This window comes from Triturus cristatus, chromosome 8, assembly GCF_964204655.1.
Source record: "Triturus cristatus chromosome 8, aTriCri1.1, whole genome shotgun sequence".
Taxonomy (NCBI): Eukaryota; Metazoa; Chordata; class Amphibia; order Caudata; family Salamandridae; genus Triturus; species Triturus cristatus.
This window is the reverse complement of record NC_140591.1, coordinates 1,250,585,900-1,250,605,680: the sequence shown is the minus strand read 5'-3', so window position 1 is coordinate 1,250,605,680 and position 19,781 is coordinate 1,250,585,900. Positions and strand designations below refer to the sequence as shown.

Genomic DNA, 19,781 nt, shown 5'->3' with positions numbered 1-19,781 from the left:
GGAGGTTGCAATGTTTGTCTGTTCACTATCGAGGGTAAAAGTTTTACGTTGAAGAACACTACAGTACACTGCCAATCATTCTCCAACTGCAACACATCCAATGTGATTTATCTTATCCATTGCCCATGCCAGAAAGTATATAACGGACAAACAACGCAAAGAGTCAAGACCAGGATCTGTCAACACAGAAGCCGCATCCGATGTAGGACACCAAATGCGCCCCATGTTGACCATTTTTCTGATGCCAATCACAGCGAGGACGACATACGCTGGACAGTTCTCAAAGTCCTGAAATTGCCCCAAAGAGGTGGAAACATAGCCCAATTACTCAACAGAGACGAACAAAAATCAATTATCCTTTTGATTCAATACGTAACGGGCTCAATAGAACAGAGGACTGGACAACCCTACTCTAGGCTCTTTACAGAAATAGGACACAAGTTAATTCAGTTTCCACTTTCAATGACACTGTAAAATATGAATGTAATGTTACACATTTCCATGGTATAAATTGTCTTTGCATTAACCAAATTGTAAATATGCACAAAATATGATCAAGAGATCAGATGACTGTACAACCCTACTATAAGCACCCAATTATTTAAATCAGACCAAAAGTTAATTCAGTTTCTACCGGTACTGATACTGATAAAATATGAATGAATTGTTATTTTTACTGTATGAACTGCTCTCGCATAACCAACCTGTAAATATGTACATAATAAGATTATATATAGAAATGTTTTTTTTTGCTACCCAATGAATTAAGCACACAGGCACTTTTGCATTCACGACGAATCCCCTTCAACTAAGCACCCGGCGACAATTCCTTTCACTACTCCAAGATGTTTGCCACTCAAGCGCCCCATTCCAAAATGGCCCCTACATCGGCGCCTACACAGATACTGCTTGCGTAGTCCCTCCTCTATTTCCAAACATGTTAGAGGCGGTCGTTCCTACATATACAACATGCACGGTTCCCTAACCCATTCCAGCTATCATGCTCTAAGGAACTTAAGATCGTACGCCTCCCCTCGTCTTGATGAGACTCTAATGAGGTAAGCCATCGAGACGGATCGCTATACACCAGGCATAACCCTTGCCATCGGTAACCCCAAACTAACGCCCTCTCTGATTCCCACAGCTCATCACACACCAGCAGCCATCGCCTGCTGCCTTTTATCCTGCGTTATTCTAGCAGACGGCCTGCCCATCCGGGCACCCGAACATGATCTCTACCTCCCAGATCACGATCATCCAACCCTAATATAAGGTAACCCACCCCTTGCCTCCGTTATCCTTTACCCCATAGGATCTGGCTCATGCATGTTTCCGCTCACCCCAACAATTTTCCGTTTTTCCCAGGTGTTGCAATACATCACCAAGTGCCACTATTCCCTTGTTTGGCACACCACGAGCCACATCATAAGTTCAGCCTTTTCCCGCAATCAGTACGCTGACTACACTCTCACTGCGCCGCTCGTAATTAATTGCTTCACATCCATTAATCACTCTATCTCCCACACTTGCGCCGGCAATACCTTCATTGTGCCATTCGCAATCAAAGGCTCAGTATCCCCCCAAACACACCACCTCGATCTGCTTATATTCCACAATTGCGCCGCCACCCTCACTTAATTGATCACTTTCTTAACTCCGTGTCTTCCCCGTAAGCCTCAGTCGACATGTTCTAACAGGGCATGACGGCCTAAATATACATCGCTCACCCGGTATCTGATCAGTCTTTAAAAATTGCACATGATACGTGGTAGTACTATCTTGCCAACCCTAATTTCGCCTGTCGCCTATGAGAAATCTTGTTATAGCCCCATGTAAGAAATTTCACCTTCGTTCTTGAGGCTCTTCACCTTGCTTGGCAACTGATGCAATTCATGCACTGGATCGCTACTGCATGTTTCACTGTGCCCCAGTCATTTCACTTTTTGCCTTTAAAATCACTTTCTCAGTAACAGACCATACATATGCTCTTCACAACTTGTAATGATGCTGACACGCTACCTTAGAAATTAATGGTGGACCTTATTATGTTTTTCTTTCCCCCTTTTTCTCCTGTTTCAATCCCACAGGCGTCCAACTCAAATCAGGCAATTGTTTATTATTTAAACCTGCGGATGATCCCATTGCATTATGAGCTAGGGATCGAAACGTCGACTTTTCTAACAGTACCACAATTTATCCATTGTGTAAATTTTATTGTGGTTACTGCTGGTCAGAGCTTACACTTAGATTGTATTGTACTGTTAGCCACCACTTGCTCCTGAAGTTTTTGCCTGCTATTTCGTTTCCCTCTCACTCTTCCTCTTGTAAAGCTCGGTACAGGACTGTGCCCTTGTTTCACCTTTCTTGTTGTCTATTACTTTGTCTAAATCTTTTTTGCATTGCTCTAAATAAATGTTCCTCTCTCCGGCTGGACATTGGAAGACTGTCCATAGCTCTCATTGAAGTCTATGTCTTTATGTTTGATTTATTTATCCTTTAGCTAAGGACCTTTGTTCTTTAAAAATAAGCAATCACCCGAGGTCCAAAGCAACCCGATCGGGTCCCCTTGTTATTTACAAGGGTCAGGACAAGGCCACAGGAACAAACTGTTGCGCAGTCGCACTTCGCCCGAAACCTCGTGGAATGATGGCCATCACGTCGTATCACGTTGGCGGCCATCTTGTTTTTAGGCCCAAAGGACAACTTAAGCAAAACAAACACAAAAAGTAATTAATACATGGAAATAATGAATAAAATGTTAACCCCTTACTAATCCCTCTATGTGCTTGTAATTATCTAGCGTATAGCGACATTTAAAGCGTTCATATTCACCCATTTGATGTCATCTGGGGCAAACTATGAAAACGTCACAAAAGCCACATATATCATGCAGTATTCTATTTACTATATATACTGTTAGTATGCGTACGTATTTTAGTAATAACAATTATTCAGCCATGCAAAATGCAAATCCAACGTATATTTCATATATTAATAAGGTTGAATAATACACATGCAAACGTATTTAGTAATATTATAATTAATAGTTTATTCAACAAGTATTTTCATGCAGAATAGGGGGGGTATACAAAATGTTGTACTACCCGCTCCATCATGTGCTTTAAAGTTAATGCTGCCAGGAGAGCTAATGGGACCCAACATGTAACAAGTTAACATCAGCAAGCAAGAGTCTGTATTCTGAACTACGAAAAGACCAACCCAACGTTTTAAAAGTGTGTGAAACATTACAGTCTGCGACTGAGGAAAAACTTGAGTCTGACTCTTGAAACTTGGCTTTCTCATGGCTGTAAATTCTCCAGAATTGTATTGATACAGGAGATATATGGCTAACACAAACATATAAGGCCCGTTTCACAAAGGTAAACTTACACTTTTATGTAAGTTTACTTTTTGGTATTTACAAACTACAACAAATTACAAGTTAATAGTAAGTTTACAACTGTGGAGACTTCGAAGTTGGGGCAACGAACTCCACACAAAAAGATAGAGCAGGCCTATCTTTGTATGTGCAGAGTTTCCGCCCCGACTGAGGAGTCTCTACAGTCATTGACTTACTGTTGAAAGAGCCAGGCCCATAAGTTCTCGACTGCTCTAGAGTCACATTCTGATTGTTCTTTTCCGCAGCATGAACGTGTAAAGGGGAGAAAGTAATTAGGAGAGCAATTAATTAATCAATAATTCTTATGGACACATAATAACTTGCAGACAGCTACTTAAGGTTAGTTGATTTATGACAAAGCCAAAGATAACTGAACATAGAGACACCTCAACACGAGTGTAAAGAAACTCTTGATTGGTAGTGGTGGTTTGAACAGCCGCACATCCAAGTCTTGTAGTAAGTAGTATGCACTATTAGATCAATTTGTGGTGCCTCTCAGGGTAGATAGACATCCCACTACCAGAGATGTAAAAATAGGCAGAAATTCTCCTAAGAGAGAATCTGTTCTAACATGTTTTAGCAAATAGCTATACCCCGGCACTCTAATAGTTTTAGTGAAGATGTAAGATGTGTATCACAGATTTTATCAAAAACAATTCAACAGTTCTTTGATGGAAACACTACGGTGAAAATAGGTGTTATTCTGTTATCAGAAATTAAGAACGCAGTATATGCTTTCCTTGTTTCAGAGGGAAAAACATCATACGAAGATTCTTTTTTACAAGGTTTAATTTTCAGTATGATATGAGATTTTCATACAGTATACTTAACATTACAGGGTATACAGTCAAGTCCATACAAAACATTTCTGTGTTGGATGAATGTTCTATATTCTCTAATTTTATTACAAAACGATCATATTCTGATGAGAAAGTCCAGGTGGTGAAGATAGTTTCTTATTCCCAAAGACAGCCGACACGTGTTTCGTTACGTCTAGTAACTTTATCAAGGCTGTAGACAAAGTTTAGAGAAGATAAAAAGTCAAATAAATAAATTTTCTTCCTATAGGGACAAAAGGTAAATGCATGATGTTCTTAGTTTATCCCTTCCATAAACGTAAATGCTAAGTAGCTTTTGTGAAATGGTTTAATAAACGTAAGAGATATATGTGAAAGAAAAAGAACAGAGATCCCAAATAGATCCTTGAAGTGTTCAAAATGCTACTTGAAAGGTGCATAGAAAATAAATGGGTACCGTGATCCAAATAAATAGAAAGCCCAAGAAAAGAATATTCAGAAAGTCAGATTCTGCTTAAGAAGTATGTAGACCTTGAATTCAATCGCCTAGAAAAACACCCTTACTTAGTGAAGACATTTAACAGTGTGCAAAAGAGTTTTGCCACATACACCTAGTATGTACGAACGAAGAGGAGAAAGTTATACCTTAGAAGTCGTTTTGCATTAATGTTAAGATATGGCAAGGGCACGATGTTGCCCGAAGATTCAGTTAATGGTCCGTAATTATTGAACCAATCCTGCAAGTTGAGAATGGGAATAACATTAGTTGTTCAGGACATGTGCAAGTTTATGTTCACTTTACGTACGTGAACTGTATTTATTGGTATATAGTACTTCTGAAACATAACCAATTCTGACCTTAGTAGGGTTTATCCTATGCGCTGATGTCAATAAACACCATGGGCACCGATTAATCTTTTAGCGACTTAGTGTAATCTCTTAGGCACTGAATTGGTCCTGAAATTATATCACAAAAAGAAGGGTACATTTAGAATATCTGTCCACGATAGTCATTAAGAAAGATCACTATAGTTTCCATCATACATGGTCATCCTAATTATTAATAGCCACTGACCTTATTCGAGGTCCCCTGTTTTTGTCGGTGCAAAAGCTGTATTTCAATTGAAGTTGCTCAATAAAAACATCTATGAGAAATAAAAACGTCTGGCGTGATCTAATGTTTGTTTTTCACTCAGACAAAAATATATTTAAAATAAACATAAATAACTTCGGAGAAACATTCCGTTTATCTAATATTGTCGCGCAATCTGTTCCCCGTACAAAAAATTCTTTCATCCCACCATTAGGTGGTTGGTAATCTGTTAATGAATTATGCCAGACTGTATCAATATGAGGTATGTGTCAGCGCACCTCTGCGTCCGGGTGCAAGGCAAACAATTAAGTCGATATTCACTCTCAAGGCTTTATCAGTTAGACAGGAGTTATTGTTTTAATAGGTACCCGGAGTTTCTAATAATGTTCCAGAAAATGGAAACAAAGACCCGGTTATTTGCCTGGCGGCACTATAATCTAATCCCCCTCAATACTTCTTCCTTATGTTTCAGATAACAAAAAGAGAGAAAAAAGGGGACTTTTTCTTACTGTATAGGGAACTATCAATATATTTCTCAATTGCCTCCCGTCGAATGCCGTATGTCGCGTAAGTAGGGAACATAGTTCATACGTAAAATTTGCAAGGCCAACAATTTAGCCGATATTCACTCTAAAAACATTTGCTTACTGTGTGGGAAACCATCAATATGCTTTTTGATTCGTTCCTTCTAAAAACCGCATGTTGCGTGAATGGAGTACAAGGTTCATACGTAAAATTTGAATTATCCACACTTTATGAAGCAGCAACATCCCTCTATGTTAGTCATGGCATGTACTTATCCTTGGCCGTTCCGATTCTTTCAAAGACGGTGATTAGGACAGTTGTAAGATGTCCACATCTTAAGCATCATACTTACAATTTGCAAAAGTACTAGTAATTTATCTTTCTCTGCTCCTAAATACAGCGACTATAATAGGTCCCTGTAAAGAAAGCACAATTGAATTACGCTTATCTCATTGTTCCAAGCTATGACTGTCTAGAGATTTCAGTGTCAGATAATATCAAGTCGAACCCCAAGCGGTCGTACTTACTTGTTTTCTGCAAACAGCGCGCCGTAAATCTGGCTACGATGGACGAGTGCAGTCGATGTCTGTGTTCGCCGTTTTTTAAGCACAGAGATCATGAGCACAAAGAAAGGACTATGTCGGTTTTTTCATGATGCTACGAGGCAACAGTGAAAGAGGACCGAGAAATTCCAAGGAGAGACCCTCGCCATTTTAAAACAGTAATGGAAATGGGGTCGACATCCCAAGCTCCAACAGTAAAAATGGAATAGTTACTCCCGCAGGAAACACCTCCGTCTATTATTGAGACGTTGGCATAACGGAACGAGATTGACTATAAGAGAGCATTAGGTTTTGAAATATTACTCCCGTTCGTAGGGTGTGTATCTGGAAAGTCAAAATAGGTGATTTTACCGATTTTGCCGATTTCTTTAAAAGTTCCAAAAACAAAGTGAGAAAATCCATAAAATGTCCCTACACTGATTATGCCCCGACCGTTCTTAACAGGAATATAAATGCCTGTTCCCAGAATCCCTAGTCGTTGTTAGTCCAAGGCATCAGTGCCTTGTATATGTCTTCAAGAGACAAAGTTCTTGAGGATGTCATGATATTCTTTCTGGATCTGACCTAGTGGTTAAAGATACCTAAGTCCCTGGGTTGGCAATATCCGTTAGTGAAAGGAATGTCCCACGTTCCCAAAGGTGGCATCCCATGATGGAATGTCCATAAAGAGCAATTAGTGTGTCTCGCATGCATTGAACCAAACCATTCCTGTTTAATACATTTACAGATCAGGAGAGACATTTATATTTATCAAATAGAACTGAAGAGACTGTTATAAGCAGTACATTCTTATATAAAACATTGTAACATCCTTACAATTACATTCACGAAGATTTGTTCACAAGGTAAGGTAACATATCCAGTAAAGTATATTTGAAAGATACATGTAAACTAACTTAGTCATATATTTTCAATGTATTAGTCTTGTCGTTACAATGGCCATCACTCAGGCATTCATCAAGAGGAAATACATGTAAACTAACTTAGTCATATACTTTCAATGTATTAGTCTTGTTGTTACAATAGTCATCACTCAGGCATTCATCAAGAGGAGCCCCTGCTGAGAATGATCTTACTTCCCCAGGAAGACATGTAATTCTCTATCATAATTTATCCCCAGTTCTACTGCCCGAAGGCGTATTATCCATTTTGATTCCATTATCCTAAGCGACGATGTACGGTCTCCACCTCTAGGGTCATTGTAGGCTTGTGCAATGCCATGCAATTTAATGTTCATGAGAGACATGTTTGGATGTACTGTATTAAAATTAATGGCCATAGGGTAGTTGGAGTTGTTGTTCCGAATGGCCCTTATGTGTTCTTGTATTCTTTCTTTTAAGGCTTGTATGGTGCTGCCAATGTATATCAACCCACATGGGCATATGATACATAGAGACACCTCAACACGAGTGTAAAGAAATACAGAGGAATAAGCATGAAGCCAAATCTGCGCATCCAGTTTAGACAGTGCAGCATAAGCAACAGAATCAATTCAAGAAGTAGAATACAGAAAATCAGGAAGCATGAGTCCAAATTTCCCTTCATCGAGGGTTGGTGAGTGAAAAGCATTAAATCTATCCCTATTTCAACACTAAAGTGACATCCTTAAATAAGTATAAATATAAGTAGAAGTATCAGTATAAATAAGTATTTTCAGGAGGAAGGCTAAAAGGTGTCAGCACGTGGAGTCTCCCTAAGACGTTTCTCTATGATCAGTGGGTTAAGTGGCATAAGGCTACTAAAGACAGAGCTGCTTCTAGGATACTCTCTCTCCAAAGGCAAAAAAGAAGTGGCACTCTATCCCTACTCCCAACGACCTTTATCTATAGGTAGAAATCTGAAGATGCACGTTGGATCACTCCATCCACCCTGGGTACAGTCCTGAAGGTATTTTTCTACAATGTCGATGGTGTACCTTCCTTCCTTCCTTGGTTCCCAGGCCTTCTCCTGTGTGAAGAACCATGACCTTCCCTTATTGATTCAAGCCACATGATTGTAACTTCTTTGCTCCTTGCCTGACTAAACAAATACATTATTCTATCTAAGAGAGTGCTTCTTCACCTCCAACACAAAACGTGAGAAAGAACAGATTCCATTGCACACATGAAATTCAAACTGTTAATTCTAAAGCAAGATTTGCATTTCAGGCCTATACATTTTAGATAACATAAGAGAGAAATCATAAAAAACTTTATGAATTCACTTAACATTAATTCAATTTCAACTAATAAATTTAGCTAGAAATGAAATAACATAATTAATAAGCACATTTAACACCTGAATAAGTGTCAATTGCACAACACCAGTTCTTCATGTTAATGTTTCCTGCTAGTTACATTCACTATCTATGTCGATTCTCCATGTTATTTGTCAATGGATTAAAATACACCACGTATTCATGTTACTACATTTCAAATTGTACCACTTCACATTAATAAAAAAAATGGTTATATGCGAGTGCGCTCTACAAATGATTATGACACACCTCTACAATTGAAATGAAATGTTTGTTTCATCACTGTTAACTCATAGTTGGAAATCCCCAAAACATAAACTTACACAAAAGTGTAAGTTTACCTTTGTGAGTCAGGCCTCTATTCTGGGAAGCTTATGGTTAAGTCCAGTGGTAGCCATCCTCATTCACATTGCATAGGATTACCTGATTTGAGCTCTTGTTTTCCAGAGATCTCTATCTTTATTAGATCACTACAGGGAGGGGGGGGGTTCACTGGTTCAGTGCATAGCCAATCATCTGTTCTTTTTGCATCTGAGGCCTCTAAAGTCCATATATATAATTCAGAATTTCTCAATGTTAGTGCATCAACATTATGCAGGACAATACGGAAACAGTGAGCAGAGATTGCTTCTCTCCATTTCCAAATGGTTCTGTATAAAGCTATGCTTTAACTCACCGAAATTTCAAGTTATGTTTATGAACTATATATGCCTCAGACACAAAAAAACAGGCAGTCATCTCAGCTCAGTGCTGAAGTGGTACAGCTCATCATGATACAGTCCTACGTATTTTAGGTTCGCTGGATCCATCATCACTAAAAATAGAAAACTTAAAAGATGAGGAGGAGACCTTAATAAAGATCATAATGTAATTTATTCCAGGAAATGTTGTCACCTCCTCCCAACCTGGAAGTCGAATTGCAGATGATAAAGTGCAGATGTAGATGCAAGGGGCCCGATTCACAGAACTAACTTAAGACAAAATCCTAAACTTACTACCATTTTGGTATTCACAGAAGGCACTTACTCATTTTGGTATTCACAGAAGGCACTTACTCATTTCGGTATTCACAGAAGTTAGGACTCCTAACTTTAGGACTCCTAAATGCCTTCTGTGAATACCGAAAGTCTTAAAATTAGGATTTTTCTCAATTTAGTAGTCCTAAGTCTAAATTTAGGACTACTAAATTGAGAAAAATCCTAATTTTAAGACTTTTGGTATTCACAGAAGACATTTAGGAGTCCTAAAGTTAGGAGTCCTAACTATACTACTACTAAACTGAGAAAAATCCTAATTTTAAGGCTTTCGGTATTCACAGAAGGCATTTAGGAGTCCTAAAGTTAGTAGTCCTAAACTTAGGACTACTAAATTGAGAAAAATCCTAATTTTAAGACTTTCGGTATTCACAGAAGGCATTTAGGAGTCCTAAAGTTAGGAGTCCTAACTATACTACTACTAAACTGAGAAAAATCCTAATTTTAAGACTTTCGGTATTCACAGAAGGCATTTAGGAGTCCTAAAGTTAGGACTCCTAACTTCTGTGAATACCGAAATGAGTAAGTGCCTTCTGTGAATACCAAAATGAGTAAGTGCCTTCTGTGAATACCAAAATGGTAGTAAGTTTAGGATTTTGTCTTAAGTTAGTTCTGTGAATCGGGCCCAAGGTGGGTAAGGTGACCTTCTGATATGTCAATGTATCAAACGTGCATCCACTAGAAAGAGTAATTTGTCTCGTCTGGTGAGTAGGGTGAACTACTGGAAGGAACAACATTTCCTCTTCTTCATGTTCTCTTTGCCTATTGAATTGATGGTTGGAGGGAACTTTATCTGATTTTAATGCTCTTTATGTGGAGGCAGGTAAGGTGTGCGGGTCCTCATAATATATGTTCCATCTTTTGCTGGGCCCAGATGCTAATGCATCTAAATTGGGATCATGCCTGGTGTTTCTGGATGTTGTATTGATGTTTGGTCATAAAACCCCAATACTAACTTGCATTGAATAATAAAAGGGCCAACCTGGGGACTGACTAGATTTATGGTCAAGGATGTGGTCAAACTTTGTTGGCTGTGGTGGCCATTGTCGGAAGAGTAGCCGATTGGGTGGGACTGTCTCTCCTCCTGGTTCCCAAGTCTCTTCATTCATCTTCTAGGTCTCTGAGGGTGCTGAGGGCAGTTGACAACTCCTGGCAACTGAATACATGGCTAGTGAAACTAGCCCAGATCTTACACTTACACAGATCATTGTAGGAAACACAGACAGGGTTCTGAAGGTCAATTGAGTCAAAATTACACTAACAACAGGGGAAATGTTTATGGTGTAGCGATTAATAAAGGCCTTTCAGATCCACGTAATCCAAACTAAATCTCTGGTGTAATGGATCAAATATAATTAGGAAAGCTGAAGTCCAGGTGGCTGAGAAGCTGAGCCGTATCCAAACTACTCAGTGATTTTGTCACCAGCTTTAATAGTTGTTTTTGTTCTGACACAATGCCCAAAATATGTAAACTGTGCATTGGTATAACCTTATTTTAAAAAACTTCTCTTAACTTCGAGGACAACAACATCTGTGGATCCATTTCCATACTCCATATTTTAGGTAAGTAGCTGTTTAACCAACTATAATGATATGTAGAAAATAATAACATTCTGGTCAGCTACCAGGCAGGCTTTCAACCCAGTAGGGCTTCAGAGTCAGTCATTGAGTAAGTTCTTAAATATTCATGCATGCTAGTGGATGGTGGTGGTGTTATTTGTCCTATCAGCTCCCTTCAGCACCATCACAAACTCAACACTTATTGCAAGGTTCATGGGCGTAGGAATGTCAAGAGAGGAGCTCTGATGGTTAATATCCTTTGGATATGATCATCAGCAAATTTCCACTTTACCCCTCTGACCTGGAGACCTTCATCTGTGGTGTGCCCCAGGGGTACATACTGTTGCCCCCTAAATTTAACAGCTAGATGAGTGTTACAATCTGTATTTCTTCTGTCAGTTTATTTATTGATTTATTCTTCTGTTTATTTGGAGTCACTTCCAACTCTTATTCTCACTGTTTATTATTGGTATATTCCTTCATTGGCTCCCCCCTTCTCCTCCCTGGTTTCTCCCTCTGTTCCCTGAAGGCTACCTTGGAATGTTCAAGTATGTCAGTTAGCGGATAGTTGGTGGAGAGAGGAGACCGGCAATAAAGACTTTACTCACCTCATTGAAGGCTTCGTCTTTTCATCATTGGCGACGATCTGTGGAAGGGGACAGACAACACCGGCTCCTCCCCTTTTGATATCCACTCCTCCAGCTCTTCTGTAAGGTACCACTTTTCATTGGTATTCCATGTGAGAACGTTTCTTATTTCACACTCCTGTGGCGCCTTCTTTACGGAGTTTCACAGTGGATGACAAGTGATTGCTGAGCCCCTTCCTTTCTTTCGTACCTGCCAACTGGTTTAAGATATATCTTTGCATCAACAGCTGCAGGTCTCCCGCTGGGAGGTTGTTCTGCCGCTGAAGCCCCTGGGCCACCCCGCCACCCGAGGAGTACATCGAGGGCTAGGACCGGGGAGGGACTACATTTCCCAGCGAGCGAAGCGGCGCGCATGCCATCAACGTCACCCCATGCACCAGGCGCCACATAAGTGTCGGCAAGGGCTCCCGCGACAGGGCGCGGCAGGGCTGGGTCACCCCCCTGATATCTGGGCGACAAGGCAATTAAGTAGTCGGACTCAGGGAGGACACTTAAGGTATTGTTTTGTGACATCCTTGTGCATAAGTTTGAGAGCACAATGAGCAGAATGAGCAAGCGCAAGGTCACGGGCTCTCTGGTAGGTGGTGGGGTTAGGGGACTTTGGATGCCTTTCTGACTACAGCTGAATCATTGCTGACCCACCAGATTCAGCTTACAGAAAAAATACTTTCCCTGGACACCCTTGTGGCCCAAAAACGTTCATCCATAGTTAGTATAGCAGTGACCAAATCCCCTAATGGAATGGACCATTCGGGCTCAGCAGTACCTGGCTTACAAATATGTAACAATATCTCAACCGGATTCATTCAAAATAATTATGCTTGTATGTACAAGACATTACAATAGGAGAATAAAGATGAGAGACTCCAAGTCATTTGCTGAATGTGCTCTTATGCATCATATATTGAAATATACATAACAGTTATACCAGCACTGTTGAGCATGTATGCAGTGGCAACCCAAGAGAAGTGCACATTGTGCTTGTGATAAAACATGACGGCGCAAGTGACAATGTGAGAAAAACACAGTGCAGGGCGCAAGGTGAAGAGTACAATATAATATGTACAAAATTATTGGTTCACAACATGATTAATTCGAAAAGATAGGCAATGATTTTCAGCGATTCCGAGAACCAAAGTACGGTGTGCGCCAAAGGATTTTTGCTGATGTGGGAGGGTCGACGGCGTTTCGATCCTTTCAAGTTAGGATCATCATCAGGACCGGGTGGCCAAGTTGATGAGTGCTGTGGCACGAGGAAATCAGTGCGCTCGGGAAGAAGGGCCGATTTAGGATGCCAGGAAGGCGTCTAGGGACGTCAGCTGTACAGCGCTGATCGTGCAAGTGAAATCATCCGGTGGAGGAGAAGGGTATAAGGAATTAGAAATGTGGTAGCAGAGGAGGAGGAAGGAAAAAAAAGTTTAGGATGCCCTTTTAGAGAGGGCTATTTTCAAACAAGAGGGCTTTTAATTAGAAAATGTTACATAAACTCGATCTGCTTAACTACTTTCAATTGGAAGTTACAGCTTATTAAATGAAATAAGGAAACTCCAAAGTTATCCTATAGGAGAGGTAGGCCTAGCAGTAGTGTAAAACGAAAGTTAGTCATTTTTCACTACCAAGATATGTAAAAATTAAAAATGCATGCTCTACTTTTCAAATACACTACACCCCGCCCTCTGGCTTGCTGTTCAGGGCCTTCCGTAGGGGTGACTTATCTGTTTTAAAAAGGAAGGTTTGAGCCTGGCAAAAGGTTTATTTTGCCAGTTTGAAATGGCAGTTTTAAAACTGCCCACACAGGCTGCAATGGCAGGTCTGAGACATGCTTAAAGGGTTACTTAAGTCGGTACTGCAGGCCCACTATTGGCATTTCATTTACAGGCCCCGGGCACATGTAGTAACACTTTACTAGGAACCTCCAAGTAACTTAAATAAGCCAATTGAGTGTAAACCAATTTTACCATGTTTTAAGGAGGGAGTGCAAGGACTTTAGCACTGGTTAGCAGTGGTAAAGGGTGAAAAATCCTAAAGTCAGGAAAATGAAGTCAGTAGAACAGGAGAATTGACTGCAAAACGTTAAGGGAGAACCACGTCAAGGATGCCAGGTGTAACAGATAAGCTGCAGAAATGGTTCAACCACTGTTTATAATATTTAATAAAATCAAATTCAATGTTCAAGTTAGATTTTTGAGAACTATTTCGGAAAATTAACTTTTAAAAAGTCAGACTTTTTCTGCCTAAACTTCTAATAGCATTTGCCTGCCAGCAACTGGCCCCTGTCAATGCTTACCCTCAATGAGATTTGAGAACTGCTTCTAAAGCATAAATAATAGCCTATATCTTATGGCAGGAAGATTAGGGTGTGAGGTGTGTAACTCCTCTTGGCTGACAAAGGCCACCTAGGGTGGGTTTAGGATCTTCATTAACATGAGAGGAAGCACAGTGAGGAACGCACATCCATAGCTAAGTGGAAAGGAGACCCGGGGAAGAGATACCTTTGTTCCCTGGGCCAACTGAAGCCAGCTTGCCACTAATGAAATAGGAGCGGAAGTTGGTTCCAGAAATAGTTTGATGTGTTTCAGGAGGAGGCGGCTGCTCATTTCACTCGACACACCCCTGGCAGGGACACTAGCCACCTACAAGGGCAAGAAGGTTTCTGCCATATTGGATTTATCTCAGAATAATTGACTCTGGGACAATTTGCAGTAAGGCAAACATTAGGTGCTGCAAATATAGGAAGTTTGGCCCTAGAGAACCGTCTTTGCATTGGTTAGGGAGTATCCAGGAGTTAGCCACACCCACTTGCTAGTGAACCCTACACATGTGCACCTCATCTCTAATCCCTAGCTCATCCTAACACTTTCTGGACCTTTAGAAGAACAGCAGATGAATGGACTTGTTATTTGTGACCTGTGTGGGGATCGGAGAGGTAGGATGTGCTCCCACTTGTATTCAGGAGGGAGAACTGGACTCCAAAGTTCAGTTGGCTGACCTCCTTTGTGGCTCCAGGAAAACAGTATCCTACAAGACGTGCTTTTCCTAGTGTAACCAGCTGACCAGTAGCAAATCGACCTGGACTGGATCTTACTTGTGGCATCTGCTGGAGTGAGTCAGGGACCCTAAGTACTGTTCCTGAGGTCCTGAAAGCCTTAGAAGAAACTTTTTTGGACTTTCATGATGTCCAGAGCCTCAGCAGGACCAGGCAGCAAAGGTTTCCAATGTTGGGGTCTTTATTGCATACAACTTCCATGTTTGTCCTGCTGGTGGAGCTTGAGATCCAAAAAAAGAGTTTGAAGGTGCAAAAGGCATCCCCTCAACAAGAGGGCTTCTGAAATTTAAATTTTCTGGGTCTCAGCTGTTCCCCCTAAATTGAACACTTTTAGCCAGACTTCTTCTAATGGCTATCCAAGTTTGAGAGGACTTTGCTGGATACAGCCTTTAAGCTTGCCCCACAGGTGGAATTTGACTTCTATTTCAGAGACTAAGTCATAAAATAAAATCTTCGGCGGAAGTACCAACTTTTTGTATCCAACCCTCACACTGTCATGTTTGGCCTGAAATCAGGCCTAGGTCAAGGTCAACCACAAACAGTGACTTTTGACACTATACTTTTCCTTGGTGCCTTTTTACCCTTAAACATTAATAAACCATTTCTCTGGTTCCCCTTTTTGGAATGTAAGCATTTTGTGCCATTTTTCTAATTAAATGTTTTCTATTTTTAAAAATATTTTGTGGGATTTTTATTGTTGAGTTTTGGATTTTGAATTATTTTGGGACTGCTAAATACTCGGCACACATTTCCTTAAGTCAAGCCTTTCTGTTCTGTGCCATGGGTACCAGATGATGAGCGCCGGTTAATTTATTGAACTTTGGTGTTGGACCTGACAATGGTTTGGACTTATTACATTGAACGGGCACCGAGTCTCCCAATTACTAACCAATTTTCTTTCAAAGGGGCACTTATTTCACTACAGCATGATCATAAATAAAGGTCTTTTCCCAGATTATTGGGTGATCATTTTTCCATAATATTTCGTTTTACCAGTTACTTTCCTGCATGCTAATTTTGTGCAGGCACAAAAGTAATTTATGTTTTATGGCTGCATTGCTTATTTATTTATTCATTTATATATTTTATGGTTTTAGTGAGAAAGGCTTCATCATGTGATGTAAGTGTGATTTAGATAGAACACAAGTGAAAAAGCATATCAATGCAGAAGAACATGAGAATCAGATAACACAGAGGAAATAAATACTAGCTTGATAGAACACAGAGCCAAATCCAGTAGTAACCATTGAATGAGGTGTTCTCCCTCTTCAAGCACATTGACACTAAACAGAGCTTGAGCTATTTTATTTTTTAGCATTCATCACATTGATATACCCTAAGTAGTTTTAGGTGGCATATTTAAATATTTTCTAATTTGGAGATGCTCAAGCCGCCTTGTTGTATCTGATAATTGGACATGAGCCTCATGTCTGCACCTCACACTGTAATGAATACAGACTTTTCTGTATATATCTATTAATTAAGGAGATATTTTCAGGAAACCATTTTGTTTTTCTGCCCAGATAGCGTTTGGATTTATCCCAAAATACCTCAGATGATAGACTATTGACTCATAAGGTCTTTCTTTCCCGGTCACAAATATTTGTATTATTCATACAGTAACAGTTCCTATTAGACTTCTTACATTCAACATATTGTTTTATGGGCAGAAATAAAGCGGATATGATGAAGGGCTGGAATTTTCCTTCTTCAGATGGTCATGTTTTTGCATCTCCTACTCAGGGTCCTGGTGCTATTGCTAAAAGAATTATCACCTCAGTTTCAGTTAAGAGATCTAAGAAAAGATGTTGACTATCCTCCTAAATCTCCATTGTCCTTAACATTAGATCATTTGAAGGATGAGCTGAAGTATTTGAGACTGTTTGTTCTAGAAACTAATGCTTCTCTGAAAAGGCTGAAAGAAAGGGGGGGGTTTGATAAAAGGGTCTCTACTATGGAGCAATGTCTTAATAATGTGGAAGACTGTGTCCAATGTTTCACAAATCAAAAAAGATGTTGATGTGCTTAAAAGGGTAACTGAAGATTTGTACAACAGAAACAGGATAAATAATCTCAGACTGTATGGCATCCTGGAGGGAGGAGTAGCGGGCTCAGATATGATTACTTTTTTCAGTCAATGTTACCAAAGACTGTTCATTGAAACCCCATAAACCCTTGAAGCATACAGAGAGCTCAGCTTTTGGGCCCAAAACTCACATCCACTGCAAGAGCTAAACCTAGTGGTATCATCATGTTATTACTTCAATATACTAACCTGATGGAGATTGTCAAAACAGTAAAACTACACAAAACTCTTCAATGGCCAGGCAATACTGTTTTTTGTTTGAAGATGTTTCCAAAGCAATTGCAACTAGGCGAAAGCAGTTTCTAGATCAAAGTCCTCCATTTCGGACTATGAATGTCCGGTGTGGGCTGGTGCATCCTTGTTTCTTCAAGGTAACTTACAGAGACAAGACCACCACTCATAGTGATCCCACTGTTCGAAACGACTTGCTGCAATGACACCAGACTGAGACTTTAGATATAGATGCTCATACTATTTAATAAACATATTCTATTGGTATTCGAATGTTTTAATCATATTGGTTATTCTTTCCTTAGCATCCTGGTTTTAAAAATTCAAAGTAATCACTTATATCCCTCCTTTTGCTGATACATATTTCATTCTCTTCGATTGTCTTTGTGTTGTCAAGTAAATGTGATTAGTGGATTCAAGTTGTTCAGTGTTGTTGGTTTCATGTTCAATTTATCTGTCCTGTGTGTAGGTAAGTGACAGTATTTCCTCTTTTTTGTTCTAATTATTCATGTTAATATATCTTTCACTAATTTTGCCTAAATGTTTTTACCTGTTGTTTAGCATGTTGTCATGATTGTTTCATGTGGAAATAGAGCTGGGCTTTGCACATCTTTTTGTGGGTGCCCCCACTCCTCTTCACCTGTTATGGTATATGTTTTAATATTTGAAAAGTTTCTATATGTTACCTTTGTTTTATTTGGAATTTTGTTTCCACATTCCCTTATGAGTTTTTTTCTTCTTTCTGCTTTTCTTTCTAATTTCCTCTTTATTCCATCTTCCATACCTCTTTCTTCTTCTCATTCTTTCTTATTTTATCTGGTTATATTAATAGTGAATCTCCTCTTCTTTTTATTTTAGTGTTGGACCCTTTTTTATGTAAAATTAAGTCTTCCTCTGGATTTCATATTAAACATCAGCATATTTGGGGGCATGGCCTGTAAACATGTCCGACAGGACGTGATCCGTTGAGCTCCTGGACAGCCCACTTGTTTTATCCTACCAATCTTGCATGATGCTGCCACTTCCTTATCTCTAGATCACTGCAGTCTCCGGTGAGACATGCTGTTGTCCCGAGATTGATTGTAGCCCTCACTCCCCTGACCTGGATGGAGAACGCAATGAGGTCTGTGAGTGCATCATAGTGAAACATGGTGTAGCAACATAATGCAATGAAGAGCCACCTGCTAGAAGGATGGACCCTGAATCCCTAACTCTCCTGTATTCCTGCAGTGCCGGAGGCACAACTGAGCCCTAACACATCCACGATGGGTGGCCCATGGCTCGGGTCTGCACGGTGGGCCGGATTGATTGTCAGGCTGGGTTGGGCCTTGGTGGTACTGGGTGGTGGCCAGCTTCTCTGAGGTCTGGAGCAAGCTCCCTGGTGACTGCTCCTGCCCCGCTGGATCTCCATCTGTCAGCGGGGTCCCCAACACCTGCTATTGTGGAGTGACCTGTCCTGGAACAGTGGTAGCTGTGGCCGGAGGTACTGGGTGCACAATGCGGATGCCATGCTGCAGACTGTGAGGTGCGGAGGATCGCCCTTGGTGCTCTTGCTAAATTGCCCATGCTGCCTTGCTGGATCTGACTGCGGTCCTCAGCCAGTCCTGCTGATGGGCATGCCTGCCCTCGAGGCTCGGAGAGCACCCCTATGCTGACCACCCTGGTACCTCAGAGCACTCGGATTGTAAAGTGAGGGGCAGGACAACTGCTTTCACAGCGCAGTAGATCTATTGCCCAGCCAGTTGAGGTGAGCCTGGGAAGAGTAACTACAGGATGATAGCCCTCCTGGATATCGAGGTAAAGGCATATGCAAGTCTGCTTCTACAAGATCTCCAAAACTGGGCTAATGAGGCTGAAATACTATCAGTCTATCAATCTGGCTTTTGGGAAGGTGCATCAACACTGGATAACATTCTAGCCCTAGCCTACCTAGAACAGTCCACCGGGGATTAACAGTGCACCCTCTTTGCATGCTTTATAGACTACTCAGTGGCGTTCAACGGTGTCAACAGAAACTTTCTCTGGTAAAAATGACAAAACTGGGGGATCCCAACCAGGCTCGTGAACGCCATTATTGCCCTCTACTCCAGAACCTGGGTATGCTTCAAACTCACCCGGAATAGAGCCACAAAGAAGATACACATCGCCCGAGGGTTGAAACAAGGCTGCGCACTGGCACCGTTACTCTTTAATTTATGTACTGCAGATTTTGGCAAAAATGTATCAAAAGCCAACCTGTTAGCACCCAAAATTGGAACGACCAGACTGTTCTTAATGCAATACGCTGAGGACATGGTCTTTATGGATGCACTACGCATTTACAATGAAGAAAATTAATTGACAGCAAACGCTAGTTAAACAAAGGTAGTCATCTTTGGAAAACATGTTAACAAACTTAAACATCTGTGGAAAATTGGCAACCTGAAAATATCTACAACAACTAAGTATAACTGCCTGGGAGTATGGATCATGAGCAACAACAAGCCGACAGCACACATTGCATCCATAGAATCTAAAGCCAAGGTGGTGACGTACTCCCTCTGCAAACTCAATTCAAAATTGT

At 40.5% G+C, this 19,781-nt stretch overlaps 1 long non-coding RNA gene across 2 annotated transcripts; it reads right to left on the bottom strand.

The window, feature by feature from the left end:
* Nucleotides 1-3,115: 3,115 nt before the first annotated feature.
* Nucleotides 3,116-6,382, bottom strand: LOC146805673 (uncharacterized). 2 transcript variants are annotated; one of them, XR_014967489.1, is made up of 6 exons: nucleotides 6,343-6,382; nucleotides 6,168-6,231; nucleotides 5,273-5,342; nucleotides 5,056-5,154; nucleotides 4,843-4,934; nucleotides 3,116-4,411 (listed from the first exon to the last, which is right to left on the bottom strand). It is a non-coding gene; the product is annotated as an uncharacterized LOC146805673 (long non-coding RNA). The 2 variants fall into 2 exon arrangements; XR_014967490.1 differs by having other exon boundaries at nucleotides 5,939-6,231; nucleotides 6,343-6,376.
* Nucleotides 6,383-19,781: the final 13,399 nt, after the last annotated feature.